Source organism: Hemitrygon akajei, unplaced genomic scaffold, assembly GCF_048418815.1.
Source record: "Hemitrygon akajei unplaced genomic scaffold, sHemAka1.3 Scf000046, whole genome shotgun sequence".
Taxonomy (NCBI): domain Eukaryota; kingdom Metazoa; phylum Chordata; class Chondrichthyes; order Myliobatiformes; family Dasyatidae; genus Hemitrygon; species Hemitrygon akajei.
In genome coordinates this window covers 2,855,597-2,866,177 of record NW_027331932.1, presented here as the reverse complement: position 1 = coordinate 2,866,177, position 10,581 = coordinate 2,855,597, and the positions used below count along the sequence as shown (strand labels likewise).

At 50.5% G+C, this 10,581-nt stretch overlaps 1 long non-coding RNA gene across 1 annotated transcript; it reads right to left on the bottom strand.

Moving 5' to 3' along the window:
• Positions 1 to 219: 219 nt before the first annotated feature.
• Positions 220 to 6,825, bottom strand: LOC140720716 (uncharacterized). The gene is made up of 3 exons (XR_012097245.1): positions 6,666 to 6,825; positions 4,236 to 4,378; positions 220 to 285 (listed from the first exon to the last, which is right to left on the bottom strand). It is a non-coding gene; the product is annotated as an uncharacterized lncRNA (long non-coding RNA).
• Positions 6,826 to 10,581: the final 3,756 nt, after the last annotated feature.

Genomic DNA, 10,581 nt, shown 5'->3' with positions numbered 1-10,581 from the left:
CCATTCTCTCCACGCAGAACTCTCTCTGTCCCCAAAATGCCCTGATTGTCAATACTCTTCCCACAGCTCTTGTCAGTCCACAAGTTAATGGCAATTGCCACTCCCTCTAGCAACCCGTGTCCGTCCCCAAACTAATCCCACTGCCCCACTCCCTATTCGCAGCCTGTATCAATCCCACGACAGCTCTCTTCTCAGAAACTTGCAGGATCCCAAATCTCACCCATCTTCGCATTTTCCAATCCAGTATGAACCGCCTTGGTCCTGGACAGCTTTCTCAATAAAATTCTGTGAAATTAAAGTGCTATAATTAATGATTGAATTCGAGTAAAATTTAAGGAGCGTCACTGTATATCTGACCCCGGAAGTGTGTGAAGGGATTGTGTGGAAGGAGCTTGACTCTGTGACTGACCCCGGAAGTGTGTGATGGGGCGGTGTGGACGGAGACTCCCTCTGTGTCTGACCCAGGGAGTGTGTAATGGGACGGTGTGGAGGGAGATTCACTCTGTGACTGACCCCGGGTGTGTGTGATTGGGCGGTGTGGACGGAGAATCCCTCTGTGTCTGACCCCGGGAGTGTGTAATGGGACGGTGTGGAGGGAGATTCACTCTGTGTCTGACACCGGGGGTGTGTGATGGGACGGTGTGGAGGGAGATTCACTCTGTGTCTGACACCGGGAGTGTGTGATGGGACGGTGTGGAGGGAAATTCACTCTGTGTCTGACCCCGGGAGTGTGTAATGGGACGGTGTGGAGGGAGATTCACTCTGTGACTGACCCCGGGTGTGTGTGATTGGGCGGTGTGGACGGAGATTCACTCTGTGTCTGACCCCGGGAGTGTGTGATGGGGCGGCATGGAGAAAGCTTCATTCTGTTTCTTAGCCCGGGAGTGTGATGATCGATAAACATGGGCCTCCACTATTTTTTCTCATCCTTGTAAACATGGGATCCGTGTGAAAATCTCTTCTCAAACCTATTGCAATTTTTCGAGGAAATTACAAGTAGGTTAGACAAGCGAGATGCAGTGGATATTGTGTATTTGGATTCTCAGAAGGCCTTTGACAAGGTGCCGTACATGAGGCTGTTAAACGAGTTACGAGCACCTGGAATAATGGGAAAGTTACATACGTGATTAGAGGGTTGGCTGATTTGCTGAGGAAACAGAGAGTCTGCAGAGAGACTTGGATAAATTGCGAGAATGGGCAAGGAAGTGGCAAATGAATTACAATGTTGGAAAAAGTATGGTCATGCATTTTGGTAGAAGAAATAAAAAAGCAGACTATTATTTAAATGGGGAGAGAATTCAAAGTTCAGAGATGCAACGGGACTTAGGAGTCGTCGTGCAGGATACCCTCACTCTGTGTCTGACCAGGGGGATGTGCAATGGGACAGTGTGGAGGGAGATTCACTCTGTGTCTGACCCCGGGATTGTGTGATGGAACGGTGTCGAGTGTGATTCACACTGTGCCTGACCCCGGGAGAGTGTGATGGGACGGTGTGGAGGGAGATTCACTCTGTGTCTGACCCAGGTATTGTGTGATGGGACGGTGTGGAGGGAGATTCACTCTGAGTCTGAACCCGGGAGTGTGTGATGGAACGGTGTGGAGGGTGATTCACACTGTGCCTGACACAGGGAGAGTGTGATGGGACGGTGTGGTGGGAGATTCACTCTGTGTCTGACCCCGGGATTGTGTGATGGGACGGTGTGGACGGAGCTTCAAACTTTGTCTGATCCCGGGAGTGTGTGATGGGACGGTGTGGAGTGAGCTTCACTCGGTGTCTGACCAGGGGGATGTACAACGGGACGGTGTGGAGGGAGATTCACTCTGAGTCTGAACCCGGGAGTGTGTGATGGACGGTGTGGAGGGAGATTCACTCTGTGTCTGACCCCAGCAGTGTGTGATGGAACGGTGTCGAGTGTGATTCACACAGTGCCTGACCCCGGGAGTGTGTGATGGAACGGTGTGGAGGGAGATTCACTCTGTGTCTGACCCCGGGATTGTGTGCTGGGACGGTGTGGAGGGAGATTCACTCTGAGTCTGAACCCGGGAGTGTGTGATAGGACAGTTTGGAGGGAGATTCACTCTGTGTCTGACCGCGGGAGTGTGTGATGGAACGGTGTGAAGGGTGATACACACTGTGCCTGACACCGGGAGAGTGTGATGGGACAGTGTGGAGGGAGATTCACTCTGTGTCTGACCGCGGGAGTGTGTGATGGAACGGTGTGGAGGGTGATTCACACTGTGCCTGACACCGGGAGAGTGTGATGGGACGGTGTGGAGGGAGATTCACTCTGTGTCTGACCCCGGGATTGTGTGATGGGACGGTGTGGAGGGAGCTTCAAACTTTGTCTGATCCCGGGAGTGTGTGATGGGACGGTGTGGAGTGAGCTTCACTCTGTGTCTGACCAGGGGGATGTACAACGGGACGGTGTGGAGGGAGATTCACTCTGAGTCTTAACCCGGGAGTGTGTGATAGGACAGTGTGGAGGGAGATTCACTCTGTGTCTGACCCCGGGAGTGTGTGATGGAACGGTGTGGAGGGAGATTCTCTTTGTGTCTGACCACAGGAGTGTGTTATGGGACTCGCTGAAGGGAACTTCACTCTGTGTCTGATCAGGGGGATGTGCGATGGGACGGTGTGGAGAGAGATTCATTCTGTGTCTGACGCCGGGAGTGTGTGATGGGACGGTGTGGAGGGAGATTCACTCGGTGTCTGAACCCGGGAGTGTGTGATAGGAGAGTGGAAGGAGATTCACTCTGTGTCTGAACCAGGGGCTTTGTGATGGGTCGGTGTGGAGGGAGATTCACTCTGTGTCTGACCCCGCAAATGTGTCATGGGACAGTGTGGAGGGAGTTGTATTCTGTTTCTGTTTCTGACCCCGGAAGTTTGTGATGGGACGGTCTGCTGGGTCCTTCTCTCTGTGTCTGACCACGGGTGTGTCTGATGGGAAGGCGAGAAGGAAGCTTCAATCTGTTCTTTAACTCAAGGCCATGTGATGGTCGATGAATTCTGGTAAACGTGGGAGCCGTGTGGATAATTTTTTGAGGAAATTACAAGTAGGCTAGGCAAGGGAGATGCAGTGGACTTTGTGAATTTGGATTGTCAGAAAGCCTTTGACAAGGTGCCGCAATTGACGCTGCTGAAAAAAATAAGAGACCCTGGAATTACGGCCGATTGGCAGGAAACAGAGAGTGGTAATAAAGGGATCCCATTCTGATTGTATGCAGGTTACCATTGTTGTTCCACAGGGGTCTGTGATGGGGCCGCTTCTTTTTACGTTGTATATCAACGATTTGGATTATGGAATAGATGACTTTATGGCTAAATTTACTGATGATACAAAGATAGGTGGAGGGGCCGGTAGTGCTCAAGAAACAGAGAGTCTGCAGCGAGACTTGGATAGATTGGGGGAATGGTTAAAGAAGTGGCAAATGAATTACACTGTTGGAAAGTGTATAGTCACGCACTAAGGTAGAAGAAATAAACCGGCAGACAATTATTTAAATGAGGAGAAAATTCAAAGTTCTGAGATCCTACGGTACTTGGGAGTCCTTGTGCAGGATGCCCTTAAGGATAACCTCCAGGTTGAGTCGGTGGTGAAGAAGGTGAATGCAATGTTGGCATTTATTTCGAGAGGAATAGAGTATAGGAGCAGGGATGTGATGTTGAGGCTCTATAAGGCTCTGGTAAGACCTCACTTGGAACACTGTATGCAGGTTTGGGCTCTTTATTTAAGAAAGGATGTGATGACGTTGGAGAGGGTTCAGAGAACATTCACAAGAATATTTCCCTGAATGAGAGTGTTAACACATGAGGAAGGTTTGACCGCTTTTGGACGGTGCTCCTTAGAGTTTAGAAGAATAGGGTGGCATCATAGAACCATTTTGAATGTTGAAAGGCCTGGACAGAGTGGATGTGGCAAAGTTGTTTCCCATGGAAGGGGCATGACTTGAGGATTGCAGGGCGCCCATTCACAACAGAGAAGCGAGAATATTCTTTTAGCCAGAACGTGGTGAATCTGTGGAATTTGTTGCCACGGACGGCAGTGGAGGCAAGTCATTGTGTGTAATTAAGGCAGAGGTTGATAGGTATCTGAGTAGCCAGGGCAGAAGGCGGGAGAGTGGGACTAAATGAAACAGCTCATGATAAAATGGCGGAGCAGACTCAATGAGACGAATTATCGACTTCTGCTCCTTGTCTTATGGTCTTATAGTCTTTCTCGTGGTGTGACCCTTACCGCTTCATCCTGTGAATTGATTTCCAGGAGCCTTGAATCAATGTTTGAACACTTTTGCCGAGCTTCATTGTAAAATGTTTCAAACGTGGAGAACAAGTAGCACCGGTCTCCATATCTGACCAAATCCTTGGAACAATATTCCTCTGAAAAGCGGGAATAAGGAAAAATCAATCTCCCTCCACGCCATCCCATCACACCCTCCCGAGTGACACACAGTCTGCGACTCTCTCTAATCTGTCCCATTACACGTTCCCGGGGTCAGATACAACTCCCTCACACCCTCCTATCACGCATTCCCGTGATCAGATTGAAATTCATGCTCGTTCGCACCGTCCCATTACACTCTCCTGGTGTCAGACTCAAATTGATTCTCCCGCTCCGACATCTCATTATATTCTCGCCTGACCCGTCACAATGTGTAGCTCCCTCAGCTGCATCCCATCACTATCCTCAAGAGTCTGTTACAAACTCCTTCCAGCCATCATATCACAGACTTCCTGACGAACAGACACTAGTGGAACTTCTATCCACACCGTCTCGTCACACAGTCCCGGGGTGAGACACAAGATTCAGCTCCCTCCGGAATTTCCAATCACGCAACGGACGTAATCACGCAAGTCACTGAGGGAATATCTTTCAACACTGTCCCATCACGGAATCCAGGGGCAAACACAGAGTGGAGATCACTGACACTGTTACATCATACGCACCCGGGGTCTGCCACAGAGTGAAGCACTCTCTCTCTCCACGGCCCCATCACACACTCATGGGTTCAGACTGCACTGTCAAATCACACGCTCTTGGGAGAGGCACAGAGTGAAGCTCCTTCCACACCGTCCATTCACAGACTCCCGGGGACAGACACAGTGTTAAGTTTCCTCCACAGCGTTTCACCACAAAATGGAGGAGTCAGACACAGAGTTAAACTACTGTCGCAATGTACAATCGCACACTCCAGGATCGGACATGTTGCTCCTTCAGCACCCTCCTACAGACACCCGGAAAAATACAGGGAGTGAAGCTCTTTATCACGGTCCCTTGACACAGGTGCAGGGTCAGAAACAGTGTGAAGCTCCCTCCGCACCGTCTCATCACTTTCACACGGGATCACACTCGCATTGAAGTTTCCTCGGCACCGTCCCATCACAGGATCCCGGTGTCAGTTATAGAGTGAACGTCCCTGCAGGCCATTCAACCACTCTTCCTGATTGGCAGGCACAATTTGGGTTTCAATCCACAATGTCCCGTCACACACTCTCGGAGACAGACGAAGGATGAAGCTCCTGTCTTACGTTCCCATCATACTCTCCCGGTGTCAGACACAGAGTGATGCTCCTTCCACACTGTCCCATCAGACAGGACCGGGTCAGTCTCAGACTGAAGATTTCTCTCACCACACTGTCAAACACTGCATGGGTCAGACATCAAATGAAGCTCACTGCACACTCTCCCATCACACAGTCCTGCGGACAAATACAGAGTGAACCTCCCCCCACATTACCCTCTTACACGCGTCCGTGACCAGATAGGAACTAAAACACTCTCTTCACCATCCCACCGCATACTCCCGTGGTCAGACACAAATCCTGCTTCTACCCGGTGATATCACAGAATATAGGGTTCAGGAAACGAGAGAAGCTCCCTCCGCACCGTCCTATCACACACCACTGGCATCAGACAGACAGCGGAACACCATCGTGCCATGTGTAACCGGTCCCGGTGTCAGACACACACATGACCACGCACTCACCCAACGCCCCCTTCACACCATAGCTTCCCATCACAGGCACACTATGTCAAACATAAAGTCCTATTAAAAAGACGGGGGTTGAGACACAGATTTAAGCTCTCTGCACACAATCCGATCACTCGCTAACGTGGTCAGATGCATATTGAATCTGTCTCTCCACGGACACATCACACACTCCAGGGGTCAGTCGCGGATTGATACTCCCATCCGCTCTGTCCAATCACACACTCACGGAGTCACACACAGAGTTTAGCTCCGTTTGCAAAGCCTCGTCACGCACTGTCTGGGTCAGACACAGAATGAATCTCTCTCTCAATCGCTTCATCACACATTCTAGCGGTCAGATGTGCGGTGAAGTTTCCTACACACTGTCCAGTCAACACTCCCCCGGCTCCAGATTCTGTGTGTTATTCCCTCCACACCGTCTCATCACACACACCCGGTGTCAGACACAGAGTGATACTCCCTCCACACCGTCTCATCACACACACCCGGTGTCAGACACAGAGTGAAACTTCCTCCCCGCAGTCTCATCACACACTCACCGGGTCAAACACAGAGTGAATCACCCTCCATACCATCTCTTCACACACTCCCGATATCAAGCACAGAGTGACGCCTCCTGTCTCCATGCCTGGACTGTGATGAGGAGTGGGTTAAAGAGTGGGATGATGCCTCACCTCTTCTGCTGGTCAACAATTCACAGAACTGGTGACGGAGATCGCTGTGTTTGTGTTTAAGAACAGACAGATTAGAGTTGAGCGCAGAAACCATGGATTGAAGGGCTGAGTTTAATTCACTATCGTTTCGTTTGCAGGTTTCCTTAGACTGACGAATCTGTGAAACTGAGAGAGATTGTGAATGATGTTTAGCGTTTACAGTGCCACGTGAGTCAGCGTCACGCTACCGAACAGGTCAGAGAGAATGTGGTGTCAGTGTCACGGTGAAGGGTGTCACAGTGAGAGGCGTCGGCTCCACCTTGAGGGGTGTGTCTGTCACGCTGAGTCATCAGTGTCATCAATTGTCATCAATTGTCTGTGTCATCAATGTCCCGGTGAAGATTTGTTGACGTTACAGTGAGGTCTGCGTCAGTATCGTGCGGGGCATGTCCGAATTGCTGTGAGGGACTTGTCGCTTTCATTGTGATAGGAGATTCTGTGCCACGGCGAGAGGTGTACCTGGTCACAATGAAGTGTATCTCGATGTCACGGTCAGGGAAATGTCAGAGTGAGGGGCGTGGTGACGTCACGGTGAGTGGAATAGCTGTATCATGGTTTGGGGTGTGCTGGTCTCACAGAGAGGGTTGTGTCTGTATCACGGTGAGAGGCATGTCAGGGCTACGGTAGGTGTGACAATGTCAAGCAGAGGTATGCGTCAACGTCACGGGGCGTACTGTGTAGTTTTCACTGTGAATTTCAGTGTCGCTATCACGGTGAGGGTTTGCCTGTGTCAGGGTGAGGTGTGGGTAATTACCTCAGTGTTGAGAGATTTGCCTGTGTCAGTGTGAGGTGTGGGTAATTGCCTCAGTGTTGAGGGATTTGTCTGTGTCAGGGTGAGGTGTGGGTAATTGCATTGGTGTTGAGGGATTTGTCTGTGACAGGGTGAGGTGTGTGTAATTGCCTCAGTGTTGAGGGATTTGTCTGTGTCAGGGTGAGGTGTGGGGAATTGCCTCAGTGTTGAGGGATTTGTCTGTGTCAGGGTGAGGTGTGGGTAATTGCCTCAGTGTTGAGGGATTTGTCTGTGTCAGGGTGAGGTGTGGGTAATTGCATTGGTGTTGAGGGATTTGTCTGTGTCAGTGTGAGGTGTGGGTAATTGCCTCAGTGTTGAGGGATTTGTCTGTGTCAGGGTGAGGTGTGGGTAATTGCCTCAGTGTTGAGGGATTTGTCTGTGTCAGGGTGAGGTGTGGGTAATTGCCTCAGTGTTGAGGGATTTGTCTGTGTCAGGGTGAGGTGTGGGTAATTGCCTCAGTGTTGAGGGATTTGTCTGTGTCAGGGTGAGGTGTGGGTAATTGCATTGGTGTTGAGGGATTTGTCTGTGACAGGGTGAGGTGTGTGTAATTGCCTCAGTGTTGAGGGATTTGTCTGTGTCAGGGTGAGGTGTGGGGAATTGCCTCAGTGTTGAGGGATTTGTCTGTGTCAGGGTGAGGTGTGGGTAATTGCCTCAGTGTTGAGGGATTTGTCTGTGTCAGGGTGAGGTGTGGGTAATTGCCTCAGTGTTGAGGGATTTGTCTGTGTCAGGGTGAGGTGTGTGTAATTGCCTCAGTGTTGAGGGATTTGTCTGTGTCAGAGTGAGGTGTGGGTAATTGCATTGGTTTTGAGGGATTTGTCTGTGTCAGGGTGAGGTGTGGGTAATTGCCTCAGTGTTGAGGGATTTGTCTGTGTCAGGGTGAGGTGTGGGTAATTGCCTCAGTGTTGAGGGATTTGTCTGTGTCAGGGTGAGGTGTGGGTAATTGCCTCAGTGTTGAGGGATTTGTCTGTGTCAGGGTGAGGTGTGGGTAATTGCCTCAGTGTTGAGGGATTTGTCTGTGTCAGGGTGAGGTGTGGGTAATTGCCTCAGTGTTGAGGGATTTGTCTGTGTCAGGGTGAGGTGTGGGTAATTGCCACAGTGTTGAGGGATTTGTCTGTGTCAGGGTGAGGTGTGGGCAATTGCCTCAGTGTTGAGGGATTTGTCTGTGTCAGGGTGAGGTGTGGGTAATTGCATTGGTGTTGAGGGATTTGTCTGTGTCAGGGTGAGGTCTGGGAAATTGCCTCAGTGTTGAGGGATTTGTCTGTGTCAGGGTGAGGTGTGGGTAATTGCCTCAGTGTTGAGGGATTTGTCTGTGTCAGGGTGAGGTGTGTGTAATTGCCTCAGTGTTGAGGGATTTGTCTGTGTCAGAGTGAGGTGTGGGTAATTGCATTGGTTTTGAGGGATTTGTCTGTGTCAGGGTGAGGTGTGGGTAATTGCCTCAGTGTTGAGGGATTTGTCTGTGTCAGGGTGAGGTGTGGGTAATTGCCTCAGTGTTGAGGGATTTGTCTGTGTCAGGGTGAGGTGTGGGTAATTGCCTCAGTGTTGAGGGATTTGTCTGTGTCAGGGTGAGGTGTGGGTAATTGCCTCAGTGTTGAGGGATTTGTCTGTGTCAGGGTGAGGTGTGGGTAATTGCCTCAGTGTTGAGGGATTTGTCTGTGTCAGGGTGAGGTGTGGGTAATTGCCACAGTGTTGAGGGATTTGTCTGTGTCAGGGTGAGGTGTGGGCAATTGCCTCAGTGTTGAGGGATTTGTCTGTGTCAGGGTGAGGTGTGGGTAATTGCATTGGTGTTGAGGGATTTGTCTGTGTCAGGGTGAGGTCTGGGAAATTGCCTCAGTGTTGAGGGATTTGTCTGTGTCAGGGTGAGGTGTCGGTAATTGCCTCAGTGTTGAGGGATTTGTCTGTGTCAGGGTGAGGTGTGGGTAATTGCCTCAGTGTTGAGGGATTTGTCTGTGTCAGGGTGAGGTGTGGATAATTACCTCAGTGTTGAGGGATTTGTCTGTGTCAGGGTGAGGTGTGGGTAATTGCATAGGTGTTGAGGGATTTGTCTGTGTCAGGGTGAGGTGTGGGTAATTGCCTCAGTGTTGAGGGATTTGTCTGTGTCAGGGCGAGGTGTGGGTAATTGCGTCAGTGTTGAGGGATCTGTCTGTGTCAGGGTGTGGTGTGGGTAATTGCCTCAGTGTTGAGGGATTTGTCTGTGTCAGGGCGAGGTGTGGGTAATTGCGTCAGTGTTGAGGGATTTGTCTGTGTCAGGGCGAGGTGTGGGTAATTGCGTCAGTGTTGAGGGATTTGTCTGTGTCAGGGTGAGGTGTGGGTAATTGCATTGGTGTTAGTTTGAGGGACAATACCGTCTCGTTAAGGGGTGTTACAGTGACGTATGTGTCTTTGTCACGGTGCGGAGATGGACGTGTCAGGTTGAGGTGCGTATAGATGTCACAGTGAGTGGTGTCTCAGTGTCACTGTTAAGGGCGTGTCGGTATCAATGTAATGTTTTACAATAACAATTTATTTACATTTTCAGCCCGTTCGGCTCACCATTGGTCGATAGCGCGGCAACAATCACGATAATGGCGCCAGTAGCGAGGTGGCGTAGGCAGATCCTTTGGATCAATCTATTTCTCATGTTCTCTTTCACTGTGTTGGTGTATTCAGCCGTGTCCCCCACTGGGACTCCTTCCACCCACCAACCGTGGTCTCTCCTTCCACCACAATCACCCGTCCCTCTCTCAATCCCAGTTACATTGAGCCTCATCGCTGAGAGTTCAAATCCCTTGACTTCCCAGGGCCGACAAGCGTCTCTCTGATTTCAGAGATTTTGTCACGTCTGCCAAATGTGATCGATTAAGTTGGAGCCGTGGGTGTTTGACTGAGTTCTCAGGGGAGGCTTATCCAGAAGATTATGACACATGGAATGCACGGGGAATTGGCCGACTGGATACAGAGTTGCTTTTATTCGGTGTCACGATATGGACGTAACTGTGTCATGGTGGGAGTTATGTTCCTGTCCAGGAAGGGTAGTTTCAGTTCCACGGTGAGGGGCGTGGCAGTGTCACAGTGAGGTACTTGACAGTGTCACGGAACGGTATGTGTCAG